This window comes from Pan troglodytes, chromosome 16, assembly GCF_028858775.2.
Source record: "Pan troglodytes isolate AG18354 chromosome 16, NHGRI_mPanTro3-v2.0_pri, whole genome shotgun sequence".
NCBI lineage: Eukaryota > Metazoa > Chordata > Mammalia > Primates > Hominidae > Pan > Pan troglodytes.
The window spans coordinates 68856487-68872670 of record NC_072414.2 but is presented as its reverse complement, the minus strand read 5'-3'; positions in this window follow the sequence as shown (position 1 = coordinate 68872670).

Sequence of the window (16184 nt, the reverse complement as noted above, 5' to 3'; positions counted from 1 at the left end):
GAGGAAATTCAAAGCTGAAACAAGCAGAGTGACTTTGAAAGACAGCACTTCTTGAATTTATAAGTTCTCGAGTGTTTAAGAAAACTCAGGCGTGGCTTTATAGTCACACCATGCATTCAAGTCTTAGGTATTCACAGATCTCACTGAGGAAGAGAAAATGCAGTTGCTCTGATTGCAGCTCTATCACGAGGTGGTGTTCAGGGGACTGTGATTGATTTGGGCTTTGGTTTTTTGATTCGGGATGAAACTCAAGTCTATGGGATTTTGAGGTTAATTTCTGTTTAAAAAATAAAACTAAAAATTGGCCAGGCACAGTGGCTCATGCCTGTAATCCCAGCACTTTGGGAGGCTGAGGCAGGCAGATAGCTTGAGCCTAGGAGTTCAAGATCAGCCTTGGAAACATGGCAAAACCCCAGATCTATAAAAACAAAATACGGAAAAGCATATTAGTTGGGTGTAGTGGCATGTGCCTGTAGTCCTAGCTACTCAGGAGGCTGGGGTGAGAGGATGGCTTGAGCCTGGGAGGCAGAGGAGGCAGTGAGCCGAGATCGTGCCACTGCACTCCAGCCTGGGCGACAGTGTAGAAACAAAGGAGTTACACAAGTTATGCATGCTTACTTGTTTATTTTTGCTTACTTGTTTATTTTAGGAAAATCAGTGTATGCAAATAAGAAAAAAGAAAAAAAGATCTCAAATCCCATTCTCATAAATAACTGCTATTAACATTGGGGCATAACTTTCCAGAGGTTTTCTGTGCACAGTATATACACTTCTAAAGGCAGTATCCTAGTCCATTTGTGCTTCTAGAACAAAATACCTGAGACAGGATAATTTATAAATCTGTATTTATAATTTATAAAGATTTATAAGTCTGTATTTATAAATTTATTTATAATTTATATTTTATAAATTTATTATATATTATTTATATATTATTTATCTTTAAATATTATATTTAAATTATTTAAATTATATATTTATTTAAATTAAATATTTAATATTAATATTTAAATTAAATATTATATTTAAATTATTAAATATTGTATATATTTATATATTATAAATATATTATAAATTTATAAATCTGTATTTATAATTTATAAAGATTTATAAATCTGTATTTATAATTTATAAAGATTTATAAATCTGTATTTATAATTTATAAAGATTTATAAATCTGTATTTATAATTTATAAAGAACAAAAATTTATTTCTCACCGCTCTGGAAGCTAGAAAGTCCAAAATCAAGGCGTGGGCAGGATTCGTGTCTGGCGAAGGCTGCTTTCTGCTTCCAAGATGGCACCTTGTTGCTGCACCCTCCGGAGGGGAAGAACACTATGTCCTCACGTGGCAGAAGGGATGGAAGGGCAAAAACGGCTAACTCTCTCTGTCAAGTTATTTTATAAGGGCATCTGGTCCTTTTCATGAAGGTTCTGAATCAATCACTTCCTAAAGGCCACACCTCTTAATACTGTTACATTAGGAATTCTGTTTCAATGTGAATTTTGGAGGGGCCAAAAACATTCAAACCATAGCAGGCAGATACACCTTTTGCAAAAATAGGATACAAAGGAAGCTACTACTGTCATTGAAATAGCTCAGAAAAGCAGAGAAACAGTCCAGAATGACCTAAAAGGCCTGGGAATCCCTTAAAAATCCTCAGCAAATACGCACATTTCATCTCAGGAGTTTCTCTGTATCAATTAATTGTTATCTGGTATGCTTTTCCTTATCTTTTACCTCTTTGGTGGAGTTTCTGTAGCTCTTACCACAAATACTTCTTCCCCTGGATCCATCTGAACTCTGGGAACGTGCAATCTATTTTGGAATTGCATATGGCAAGCTAGACCTTTGAGTCCCCTCCAAAATATAACTCCTGGTCTCTACTCTGAGTCTACCCGTTATACCCAAAGTGAGAGGTATCCTACATCCTCCGGCTAAACAAACTCCCACCTGGCCCTCACTTAATAGTGGAATTAGAATGCAAATGTACAGGGGGCATGGAAACACGCATTTATTGTATCTTTTATTTATTCTACTAGAGAGGTCAGACCTCAGACTTCTGCTACCTGCGCCTTCTTTGAAAGAGTTCCCACCCATGTGCAATGGGGAAAAAAAGGTCTATATTCTGAAGTTGTTGTTTATAGTTTTCTGTTTGTGTCAATTGGTAACATTTGTTAACTGTGCAGTATAGATCTTCACTGTACTGATATTTTGTCTGCTTGTCATTATCGGTTACTGAGAGATGTTTTATAATCTGCTCTGATTGTATATTTCTCTACTTCTTTAAGTTTTGTCAATTTTTGTCATGTATTTTGAGACTATGTTATTCAGGACTTACACATTTATGATTGTTTTATCTTCCTCATGGACTGCGGTTTAATCATTACAAAGTGTTTTCTTATCTTTAGTAGAGTTTTTGTTGTAAACTCTACCTTGTTTGATGTTATTATTGCCTAGAAGATTTTATTATTATTATTTCATACAATTAAAACTTATTTAGAGTTTCCCACATATTTACCCTATTCTTTTCTTTTCTTTTCTTTTCTTTTTTTTTTTTTTTTTTTTGAGGCAGAGTCTTGCTCTGTCACCCAGGCTGAAGTGCAGTGGTGCAATCTTGGCTGACTGCAACCTCCACTTCCTGGGCTCAAGCAATTCTCCTGCCTCGGCCTCCCAAATAGCTGGGATTACAGGTGCATGACACCACGCCTGGCTAATTTTTGTATTTTTAGTAGAGACAGGGTTTCACCGTGTTGGCCAGGCTGGTCTCAAACTCCTGACCTCAGGTGATCTGCCCGCCTCAGCCTCCCAAAGTCCTGGGATTATAGGCGTGAGCCACGACACCTTGCCACTTTCTTAATCTGAGAAAAAATATCTACAAATCCATTTTCTCTAAAGGTAAAATATTGAATGCTTCCCCACTAGAATAAGTATAGAGACTAAGATGCTCACTATTTCCTCTTCTAGTCAATATTGTACTAAAGATACAATTCTTGCTAGTGCAAGAAGATAATAAAGAGAAATAAAAGGTATAAATATTGGAAAGGAAAAAATAAAACTGGTAGTATCTGCAAATGACATTGTTTTGTATGCCAGAAAATGCAAAGGAATCTATAAATAATCTATCATAATTAAATAAGTTTGCCAGTATTACTAGATATAAGGTCAATCAATTTAATTTCTATATTCCAGCAATCTAAGTTAGAAAGTAAAAGTTTAAAACAATGCTCTTCATAGTAGTCTTTAAAAAATCAAATATTTTCCATTAAGTATAATGAAAGTTGTGCAATTTATGTACATAGAAAGTTTTAAATGATTTTTGAGAGTTGATGTTTTATATTAAGGCATTTTGCCTGCCAGGCTGTGAAGATATTCTCCTAAGTTATCTTTTGAAAGAGAAATGAAAGAAGACATTTTAAACCCCAAAGCATATACTATGTTCAAGGATTAGAAGATTCAATGTTGTGAAGATGTGAATTCTCCCCAAATTGATGTATATATTAAATGTAATCCCTTTCAAATTTCCAGCAGTTTTGTTTTGTGGAATTGATGACTGATTCTAAAATGCTTCTGGAAATGAAAAGGACCAAAAATAGCCAGCTCAATCTTGAAGAAGAAAAAGAATGTGGGAGGATTTATGCAACTGTATATTAGACTCATTACACAGTTAGAGTAATTAAAACAGTGTGGGATCAGCACCGAATAGTGTCAAGAAACAAACCCACATATATAGGCCCACTTGATTTATGACAAAGTCGGAACTCCAGAAGAGTGTGCTAAAGACAGCATTTCCAGTAAGTGTTACTGGGTCAACTAGATGACCATATGGGAAAAACTAAAACAAAGACAAAACTTTGATCCCTACTTTACACACACAAGTTCCAGGTGATTTGTAGATCTAAATGTTGTCATTAGAATAATAAAACTTCTAGAAGTCAACATAGAAAAATATCTGGCCAGGCGCGGTGGCTCATGCCTGTAATCCCAACACTTTGGGAGGCTGAGGCGGGCAGATTATGAGGTCAGGAGATCGAGACCATCCTAGCTAACACGGTGAAACTCTATCTCTACTAAAAATACAAAAAATTATCCGGGCGTGGTGGCACGCGCCTGTAGTTCCAGCTACTCGGGAGGGTGAGGCAGGAGAATCACTTGAACCCGGGAGGGGAGGCGGAGGTTGCAGTGAGCAGAGATTGCGCCACTGCACTCTAGCCTAGCGCCACTGCACTTAAGCCTGGCACAACTGAACTCCAGCCTGACTCCGTCTCAAAAAGAAAAAAGAAAAAAAAAAGAAAAATATCTTTATGGCTTTGGGGTAGGCAAAGATTTGTTGTTGTTGTTGTTGTTGTTTTTGATTCTGTTTTTTCAGAAATGGAGTTTCGCTCTTGTTGCCCAAGCTGAAGTGCAATGGCGTGATCTTGGCTCACTGCGACCCCCGCCTCCCGGGTTCAAGTGATTCTCCTGCCTCAGCCTCCCGAGTAGCTGGGATTACAGGTGTGCACCACCACTCTCAGCTAATTTTTTGTATTTTTAGTAGAAACGAGGTTTCACCATGTTAGCCAGGCTGGTCTCGAACTCCTAACCTCAGGTGATCTGCCCGCCTTGGCCTCCCAAAGTGCTGGGATTACAGGTGTGAGCCACCGCGCCCAGCCTATATACACTCTTAATTTACTATTCTAGCTTTTACTAAAGTCTAGTGGATCGACAGTAGTCAGGACAATGTGGTACTGGCATAAGAATAGATTTATAAGTCAATAGACTAGAATTGAGAGTCTAGAAATAAATCCATATCTTTATGCTTAACTGATTTTTTGACAAAGTTGCCAAGACCACTTAATGGGGAAAAGATAGTATTTTCAGCAAATAATGCTGAGACAAGTAGATACCCACATGAATGAATCCACCCAAAAGAATGAATTTGGATCTCTAACTCACACCATACACAAAAATTAACTCAAAATGGATCAAAGACCTAAATGTAAGAGCTAAACTTTCAAAACTCTGAAAAAATAGGTGAAATTGTTGTGACCTTGGATTAGGCAACAGTTTCTTAGATATAACACCAAAACACAGGCAATCAAAGGAAAAAAAGATAAATTTGATTTCATCAAAATTTAAAATTGTTGTAACTCAAAGAACACTGTCTAGAAATCAAAAAGACAACTCACAGAATAGGAGAAAATACTTGCAAATCATATATCTGATAAGGGATTAATATTCAGTATGTATAAAGAATTCCTACAACTCAACAACAAAGAAACCAAAATAACCCAATTCAAACATGAGCAAAGAATCCAAGTAGACATTTCTACAAAGAAGATATACTTCTTTAAAGAAGAAATGACCAAGAAGCACATGAAAAGATGATGCTCAATATCACTACTTATCATTAGGAAAATGCAAATCAAAACCACAATGAGATATCGTTTCACACTCAGTAGAATGGATATTTTATATATATATATATAATATATATAAATAATATAAATACAAAGTTATTATATATATATAAAGAATAAGTGTGGGTAAGGTTGTGGAGAAATTGGAACTCTTTTGCTTTGCTGGTGGGAATGGAAAATGGTACAACCACTATGGAAATAGTTTGACAGTTTCTTAAAAAGTTAAATTTAGAATTACCATATGATTCAGTGACTCTTGTTCTAAATATACACTCTGAAGAATTAAAAGCAGAGATCTAAACAGATACTTGTACACAAATATTTACAGCAGTATTATTCATAATAGCCAAAAGGTGGAAACAACCCAAATGTCCATCAACAGATGAATAGATAAACAAAATGTGGTATATATATATACAATGGAATATTATTCAGCCTTAAAAACAAGTAATATTCTGATACTCTGATACATGCCACAACATGGATGAGCCTTGAGGATATTATACTAAGTGAAATAAGCCAGACACAAATAGACAAACATTGTATGGTTCTACTTATATGAAGTACCTAGAATATTCAAATTCATAAAGACAGAAAGCAGAATAGAAATAGGCTAGGGCTGGGAGAGGGATGATGGGTAGTTATTGTTTAATGGGGAGAGAGTTTCTGTTTGGATGATGAAAAGTTTTGGAAATGGATAGCGGTAATGTGACACAACAGTGGGAATGTGCTTAATGCCACCGAATTGTTCACTTAAAAATGGCTAAAATAGTAAAAGTTATGTTACATATATTTTTCCAATATAAGAAAAATAAACAAACATTTTTTTAAATTTAAAAATGGTGACTTTTACGGTATATGAGCTACATCTCACACAAAAAATTTTTAACTCAGTGGATCATGGTGGAGGACAGTAGACCACTGCAAACTTAATCAAGTAGTAGTCCCAATTGCAGATGGTGTGCTAGATGTGCTATCTTTACTAGAATAAATTAATATGGTTGCTGGTGTATGATATAAAGCTATTGATTTGGTGAATGCATTATTTTAACTACCCATTAGGAATTGGGACCAGAAGCAGTTCTTTCATATGGGATGGAGGACAGTATACAATATATACTCACAGTGTTGCTCTAATCTAAAGGGACCCAAATCATATGGACATACCATGGAACATCACATTGGACCACTATACTGGTGATATCATGTTAATCATACTGGACAGATAATAAATGGTGTCTACTTTGGATACCTTGGTAGGACAATCCAGTCTAGAGTGTGGAAGATAAATCTACAAAAATATAAGAGCCTGACACATCTATAAAGTTTTTAGGATTCCAGTGGCCTGAGGCAATCTATCCAAGATAAAAGACAAGTTTTTGTATCTTGCACCATCTACCACTAGGAAAGAAACACCCACTAAGAAAAAATAAACATAATACTTACAAGGCCTTTTCAGGTTTTGGAGGCAGCATATTCCACACTTGGGAATGCTGCTCCAACACATTTATCAGGAGATACAGAAAGTTGCCAGCTTTGATTGGGGTCTATAATCAGAGTTCTATAGCAGATCCACCTGTAGTACAAGCAGTCCTGCCATTAGGACCATATAACCCAGAAGATCCTACTATATTAGAGTTTCTGTGATGGAAAAAAGACGCCACCTGGAATACCTGGCAAGTCCCATAGGAGAGTCATAGCATGGACCATTTGGGTTCTAGAGCAAGGCCACGACATCTGTAGCAGAGAACTCTATACCATTTAAAAAGTATCTCCTGGCTTGCTATTTTGCCCTGGTAAAGAATGAACATCTAGCTATAATGACATGTTGTGAGGATAGGTCACTATCCTTCTTTATCCTTAAACCAACAGTCAGTGTATGGTGCTGCCTTTCCAGTCAATGCAACACATGGGTCTGAGAATCAAAGAGTGGAGTGGGAGTGGCCCCACTCCTCATCACTGTTGGAGACCCAGAATTTGTTCTGCCTGTCCTCACAATTTTAAATCTTGCAGTTGTGGAGATTCTGATTTCTGGAAAGGATATACTTCTACCAGTCAACAGAGGATCCCACTAAACTTAATACTACAACTGCTTCCTTGACACTTTGGGTTCCTTGTGCTAGTGGAAAGGAGTTACCATCTGCAGAGAAATTGACTCTGGTTATCAGGAGGAGGTAGGGCTGCTGCTGTGTAAGGAGTGCAGGCAGAAGAAATGTATTTGGCATTTGGATAATCCGCCATCTTGGTACTCCCATGCTTAGTTTTAACTGTACATGGAAAAATTCAGCAACCAGAGCCTGATAGTGGCATGGTAATCAGGAGCTCAGGCTCCTCAGAGATAAGAGTCTGAGGCAACCCACCCAACAAACCATGCGGATGGGCAGAAGTACTACCTGAGGATGTGGTGGAGAGAAGGGATAAATATCAGTGATGGCCTTGGGTCCAACTGCAGCAGTGGGGTTTGTAGTTTGTCTCACCAACTTTCCTGTCTTAAGTGTTCCAGAAATTATAACCAACCAGAATCCCAGAGAAGCTGTAACAGGGTGGAGGATACCTAACGTGAAAAGCAAATGGACCTGAATGGTGCAAGAGGTGGACCTTTGTGGACATTGTTGATGCCTTGCCCAGATCTCCTGGATCCTCTTCCTCAGTCTGGTTCTTGTTTTTAATGCCCACCTGCCACAGATACCTTGGGTAACAGGTCATCTCCACAACTTTCTCTAGATGATTTTCCATGTATGTCTGAAGTCTCTGTGGCTAGAGATTCCTGGGAGTAATGCTAACCTCTCATTTCATGGACCATGACCAACAACTGTCTGGGGCAGGAATACAAAAATTCCACTCCTTTGTCCGATGCAAGATGGGCTCTGCCATTCACTTTATACTCCAGAGCTTCCTGTAAGATGTGGCTGAAGCTAGATTTCACCTGGAACCTCATTCTTGCATACGTTGTTTCCTTTCCTGCTTCACTCTCTCTTACCTGTCTCTCCCAATTTATCTCCTTGATAAATCACAAGCACACAAATCCCCATCTCGTGCTGTTTCTGAAACCTACTTAAGACACCTCCCAAATAAACTACTCATACCCAAGGCCTTCTCCAAAGCAAGAAAGAAGTTATTCATCCAATGGATTTTTAATAGGTGAGAGACCACAAGACCCTAAGTTATTGTATGAAACAATTCCTGGACTTCAACTTTTATAAAAATCATGAACATCAGACCACAGCTTATCTTGGTATACATAACTATAATTATACTTTTAAGGCATTTTAATAGACTGTGAGTCACTTTCTATATAGAAGATTGTGTCTGTAGGAACTTCATTAACAATGAAATATAAAAGACTTCAAGATTTGAAATTAGTTTCAAGAGTTAAGTTACAGTGATAAAAAATTCCATTGAACACAAAGAACTTTTAGCCATCAGAGTGGCCTCAGGTTAGGTTGAATTTCCTGTCATGTTAGATTTCTGAACACAAGCTGAATGACCATTTGGTGAAGACTAAACAGAGGGCTCTTCAGGCATCAGGAGGATTGGACTGGTAGCTAGAAACTTAAGTACGGGGCTGGGCACAGTGGCTCCCACCTGTAATCCCAGCACTTTGGGAGGCTGAGGCGTGCAGATCACTTGAGGTCAGGAGTTCCAGACCAGCCTGGTCAACATGGTGAAACCTTGTCTCTACCAAAAATACAAAGATTAACTGGGCATGGTGGCTCACGACTGTAATCCTAGCTACTCGGCAGGCTGAAGCAGGAGAATCCCTTGAACCCAGGAGATGGAGATTGCAGGGAAGCGAGATCGCACCACTGCACTCCAGCCAGGGTGACAAAGCGAGACTCCGTCTCAAACGAAAAAATAAAACAAAACAAAAAATGAAACTTAAATATGGTATTTTAAACACTTTTAGTTGGAGGAATTACCAAGAAATTATTTCCAGTAATTTACTTTATATGTGTATTTTTTTCTTTCTAGCACCCAGTACTAAACTAATCTTTTATTTTTCACACATTTTTCTTTAAGCAAACAACTGTTTCTCATTAACACAACCCATACACCAGCGTGTGGGATCCTTCAGTGAATTGTGTTGGGCAATGTCTCTTATTGATGGTATGAACTGAAAACCATCAACTTCCTACACCTGTAGGTGGCTAAAAACCCAATTTAAAATTTGATCCTGTGGGTTGCTGAATGTAGGCATTTAATGAATTCACAGCCATTCTCTTATATGAAAATAAGGGCATTGGAATGTAGGATGCCTGGAATTAAAGTGGGATGTATTGGAGTGTTTGGATGGTTGCTGTCTGATGGCACCATTCAATATCCCTGCCCACCATGCCCCTGAGCATAACACCATCCATCGCCCTTAACCATCATGGTATTCCATGTAACATTGCTTCTAACAAAGAACACACACTTTATGGTGAAAGAATTAAGGCAATGAATGATGCTTATGGAATTGACTGGCCTTATCATTTACCCCATCACTCAGAAACAAGTTTCCATATAGAGAGGTAGGATGGTTTACTGAAGCCCGGGAATAATGTTGGCAGGGAGATTTTCCAAGGTTGGATGCCATTCTAAGATATGTTATATGCTCTAAGTCAGCAACAAATATGTGGTCTTTTTTTCATTGCAAAAATGTAGAATCCAAGACGGAAGTAGAATGTATGCTTTTTGCACATAGTATAAACTGGCAAATTTTTTGTTTTCCATCCACACAACTCTTTAATGTGCTCATTTAGAGGTCTTAGTATGCACAGGAGGAATGCTTCTGCCAGGGGACACAACTATAGTCCCACCAAATTGGAAACTAAGAGTGCCACTTGGATAAAGTTGCTCAAGTCACCAGGAAAACATGCCGAAAATGGTACTTGCTGAGATGATTAATCCTCACTATCAAGAGGAGATAAGGGGCCAGGTGTGGTGGCTCATGCCTGTAATCCCAGCACTTTGGGAGGCCGAGGCTGGCAGATCACCTGAGGTCAGGAGTTGAAGACCAGCCTGGCCAACATGGCGAAACCCTGTCTCTACTAAAAATACAAAAATTAGCCAGGCGTGGTGGCATGCATGTGTAATCTCAGCTACTTGGGAGGCTGAGATAGGAGAATCACTTGAACCCAGGAGGAGGAGGTTGCAGTGAGCTGAGAGCACAACACTGCACTATGGTCTGGGTGACAGAACAAGACACTGTCTCAAAAAAAAAAAAAAAGAAAAGAAAATAGAGGAGATAAAGTTGCTGATAAATAGCAGAGGCTAAAAGGACTATGGCTGGGACTCAAAGATCTCCTTGGGGTGACTTCTGGTACTTCCAAGGTCCGGTGGCAAAGTTCTCTAGTAACAACAATCTCACGTGGACAAGACCATCAAGGGTTCTGATCCTTTAGGAATGAAGATTTGGGTCATTGTATCAGGTAATAAAACCTGGCCAGCTCCTCTGGGCAAAGAGGACATGAAATGGGTGGTGGAGGAAGGAAATTAGAAATACCAATTACAGTCTCGTGACTACTTACAGAAATAAAGATGGAAGGTTCTCTAATTTTCTGCATTGTTCAATCATGTATATATATTTAACTAATTTTTTTTCCTTTTTCTGTCCCTTTTCTTCATGGCATGCAGCTGGTGGTTAATTTTACAATTTCGTTTATGTGTTACAGAATACCGAGATAGGATCATAATGGAACCAGAAGAGGACTGAGTGTCACCCAGAGATTCTGTACAAACTGGATGTAGCTGCCAATGAGGTTATCACCCTTTTAGGGAAGGGATGAACACATTGTGCTTTCATAAGGAATAGTAGCATCACGATAATTGGCAATAATTTTTCTTTCTTACGAGAACAGGGGTTTATGTTAGTGTTGGGTTTGCATAGCAAAGAAGTAAACTCTGGTGAATATTGCCAAATTCTGTTCCATCTAGCATCTGTTTTCTTTTTGATATTGGAAGAACTCCCCACCTTAAAGTGTGCCTCCCACTCTAGAAGCTGAAAATGGCATATACTCTCTCTCCTAGCCTTTCTTATAGTTAGAGTACATGATCTAGGACCCCCCCCCCCCCCACCAACAAATACAATCTTTCAATTCTCTGAATCAGAGTTAGACACAAGAGGACTGATAGGAGCTCTCAGACGGCACCAACATCACGGGAAGATCAAATTCCCGTAGCAGTGCTGCGTTCACTGGACCAATTCTGGTGTGGGAATTTTGGGTATCGTTTCTGGTTGAATTGTCCTGAGCTCACTGAGACTGATTCTCCAGCCCTCCTAGAAATTCTGGTGTCACAGGATCCTTGGGGTGTCGCTTAACCAGCTGGAAACCTCTGCGGCTGGCGGCGCTTTTCTGCCTATTGCTCGTTCCTGCTGGGCTTGTTCCACCCACTTGGCCTGGCAGGCTGCACTTGGTTACACTACCAGCCCGGATCCCACACCTGCCAAGTGTGAGCCAGGGGCAGAGCAGCAAGGGTTGTGTGTGGGCGAGCAAGCACGGGTCCAGCCACTGAACACAGCCAGGCACAATGGCTCCAACAGTGCAGGCAGCTCCAGGTGCCAGCACAGGTGCCGGCTCCACGCCATGCTGCAGCTGGACCAGAAGTACTGCATGCAGCTTCCGCTGCAGGCACCCATGTCTGGGTGAGAGGAACGCGGTGGCGCCCAGAAGCTTGGAGACACCAGGAACGGCAGAACCCCAAAGAGGGAGTCACAGCCCTGGCCCAGGGAACCCTTAGGTCCAGGTTCCCCGAAGGGCCAAAGCTCCTAGGTCTAGGCTCCCCAAACGGCCAAAGCTCTTCTGCCTTCACAACATGGCGAGTAGGGGGGATGTTTCAGCCCTGTTTGTGTTATAGCTCTTTTAGTCCCACCATTTGGTGGGTCCCGAGTTCTTGTTCCACATCTATGGACCTCATGGACTACCTCATAGATGGAGAGGCGCTTCACTGAAGGCAGAGAGGCAACAGAACAGTTCTCAGAAGAAAGCAGGCAGCTCCTTTCCTTTCCACAGGCAGGTCTGGGTCATCCTGACAAGTGTCCGGCCCTCAGGTGGTGCTCTAATTATGGCTTCAGTAGTCCAATCCACCAGTCTGCCGGGTTACTTTTTCTCAGGTGTTGGGGTATGTGATAATATTAGTGAATTCCAAGAACACGAGCCAGTTTCTCTTGCTTTCAAATGATATCTTTGGAGAGAAGCAACAGTGTATAGGATATCATGAAAATGAATCACAGCATCATGACATTTCATAAGTCCACAGATAGTGATGCTGGCAGAACCATTTTAAATAGGGAAAGTTTAAAAAAAAAAGTGTCTATTCCAGTGAGGACAAATCTCTGCCCCTCCATGACGGAAGAGGTCCAACATAATCAATATGTCCCCTGAATCCCAAGGAATAGTGCATTCAGGAGCTCACTGTTGGCTTCTCTTGTTGGCAGGCTGCGTTTTCTGCCTTGGAGAGGGAAGTCCATGTTTTTGATCCCATGGATAGCCCCATCCCTGTTGCCGTGGTTAGTTACATATGGGCCCACTGAACAACAACTGGTGTAGCTGAATAAAGAAGCTGACCAATATCCACAGAATGGATCTTCTTGCCCATCTGATGATGATGATGATGATCATTACTATTATTATTTGAGACAGAGTCTGCCTCTGTTGCCCAGGCTGGAGTGCAGTGGTGCAATATTGGCTCACTGCAACCTCTGCCTCCCAGGTTCAAGCAATTCTCCTGCCTCAGCCACCCAAGTAGTTGGCACTACAGGTATGTGCCACCACCTCCGGCTAATTTTTTGTGTTTTTAGTAGAGACAGGGTTTCACCGTGTTAGCCAGGATAGTCTCGATCTCCTGACCTTGCGATCTGCCTGCATCGGCCTCCCAAAGTGCTAGAATTACAGGCGTGAGCCACCGTGCCTGGCCTGCCCATCTGATTATAGAAAGCCTATTCAGTGGATGCCATTTTGTAAGCATTCGTATGGGTCACAAAAATCCTCATACAAAAATCCTGTCTCCTTCCAGGTAAAGAGGACGTCCTAATATACGCTCAAAGTTTTCCGCACCGAGAGGATTGCCTTTCATCATTTTTTCAGAGACACTTATCAGCAGAATGGTAATACTGTAGTAGTCCACTTCCAGCTGATGCCACCATATTGTACAGACCCATCTTTAAATCAGCCTTAAGTTTTTTTACCCCCCTCTGATAACTGGTTATAGGAAATTCCTTTTGAGGTCTTAGAGTCTGAGCCACCTCCCTATGCAACTTACTTGTGTCCTCCTGATCTTCTAAAGCCTGACTTTTTATACAGCACTTTTAATTGATGATGGATTTTTGCTATGTATGCACACCCAATCTTATGGCAGTTCATGATGGGCAGCTCAGAGCCCATTGATCTTGATGTCATCAAAATCTAGCCTTTAATAGAATCCAGTGCTCTTTCAGCAGAAAAGAGCACAGCATTGTGTCGAAACCCTGGGATTCTGTGCTTTGGACCCCTATTTTACCAGAGGATCCATACAGCATCCTTACTTGCCATAGACGCTTTGGGTTTTCTGAATTATTAGGCTTGAGTAGCAAGATAGCTTGCCTAGCACCCTGGACCTGCTACAGAGCCCTTTAATTTTCTGGGAGAAAAGGGTTCTCAGTAAGTTGTTTAGAGAAATACACCCAAATGTGGTATATGTGCCTCTTTCTTAGTGTTAGGATGTGCAAGATGCAGAAAGTTGTCTCTTACTATAAGTTACAGTAGGGATTCTTGATCTCAATCTTGTTATTGATAATTCTTAGTTGTGGGGAGCTATCCTGTGCATTGCAGGATGTTTATCAGCATCCTTGGCCCCTACCTGAAAGATGCCAGTAGCCACTAATTTGCCCACCCTCAGTTGTGACAACTAAAAATGTTTCTATACATTTCCTGCAAAATGTTCCCTAGTGGACACAATCACCTGGTTGAAAAACACTGCTATGCAGGGATATGCCAACATTCCTTTCACTGAATTTTTACGTCTCTGGCATGCATGTGCCTTACTAAGGCATCTAGAATATTTGCTACTTTTTGTTCACCAAGCCAATCAGCATGATGTTATCAATGTGGTGGATCACATGATGATGTTCTATGGCATGTCTAGATGACGAAGGTCTCTGTGAACTAGACTGTTACAGAGTTTGAGAGCTGGCATAGCCCTGAAGTAAGACTGTGAAGGTGAATTACTGTTTCTGACAGGTAAAAATTTGCTGCTTTCTGATTTTTCCTGCTAGTTGATATGAGGGGAAATGATTTTCCAGATCAATAGCTATATAATAGATGGCAGGACTATGTTGATTTGTTCCAGCAACAATACCGTATCTAAATTGGAAGCTGCAAGTGAAGCCACCATCTAGTTTTGCCTCTAGTCAAACACAGGAATTATGCAGAAGTATGATGAGAATCCTTACTCTTGTATCTACCAAGTCTTTAAGGGTGGCACTAGTTAATGTCTGCAATTCCCACAGGGATGCAAACAATAGTTTTTGGCTTACCATTTTGTTAGAGAAGAGCAGTTCCAGTGGTTTCTACTTGGCTCTACCTAACCATAAGAGTCCTCTCTTTATGGGTCAGGGAGCCAGTGCAGGGATTTTGCCAGTTGACAAGTATGGCTAGTCCAAATAACTTCAGAGTGGGTCTACAGAACCTATTGAGCCCTATGAGTGATGGACTTGATTATAAATTTCATTTTCTACTTGACCACCCAAAGCTCTCAATCTATCCAGGGGTTCTTAAGGATTAGCATAAACTCAGAGTAGTGTGTAATAATCCTTCAAAGCCTAGATATGTCCCTTTCCTCAGGGCACACTCATCCTGATAATAGCCACAGGTCCTTTTGGGACAGGCTTGGAGAAATATTTATAGTATACAGTTGTGACAGTGTTGTAGTTTCTTTCCTCAAGGGGACTCAGTTTCTGCTTCAATCCCTGGACCCTGCATATGTGAAGCAGTTTAGGTCTGGGAACTAAATGAGAGGCTACAATTTCCTTTTGTGGCAACTCAAGACAGGTTTCTGCTCACTTGACCTACAGTTTTGCCAGTTGCATATATCAAGTAATAATTCAGCAGGCTGCCCATCTATTTTATTCCTAGGGACCCTGTCATGAGTTAGCACCCCCACAGATCTCTCAATGTCAAAACTTTCTGACTGCCTGCTGCCCATTATGGTAATTGTGCCTCCCTATCTCTGTTGGTTAAGTATTACTAGATGGCCCTTGCCATGATGCCAACATTCCCATAGAAATCAGATAACTGTTTCAATCATCCTTAGTCCAGAAAGGACAGCCATTGCAGAACTTTTGAGGATGGCTACGCTTCTCTGACTAATGTTTTCTCAATGCTTTAGTGCCCTCTGGGTCCTTCCAGGAAACATAGTCAGGAAGTGGGTGAACAGGTTACACATAATAAATCCACTCCAACCCTCTCATAACCTTGATCCTTTTGTATATGACCCTGTAGTTTGACTTTTTTTTTTTTTTTAAATAAAACCCTTTGCGCTGGGCGCAGTGGCTCATTCCTGTAATCCCAGCACTTTGGGAGGCTGAGGCAGGTGGATCAAGAGGTCAGGAGTTTGAGACCAGCCTGGCCAACATAGTGAAACCCCGTCTGTACTAAAAATACAACAAATTAGCTGGGCGTGGTGGTGGGTGGGTGCCTGTAATCCCAGCTATTCGGGTGGCTGAGGCAGGAGAATCACTTGAACTCCGGAGGCAGAGGTTGCAGTGAGCCGAGATCGTGCCACTGCATTCCAGCCCAGGTGACAGTGGGAGACTCCGTCTCAAAAAAC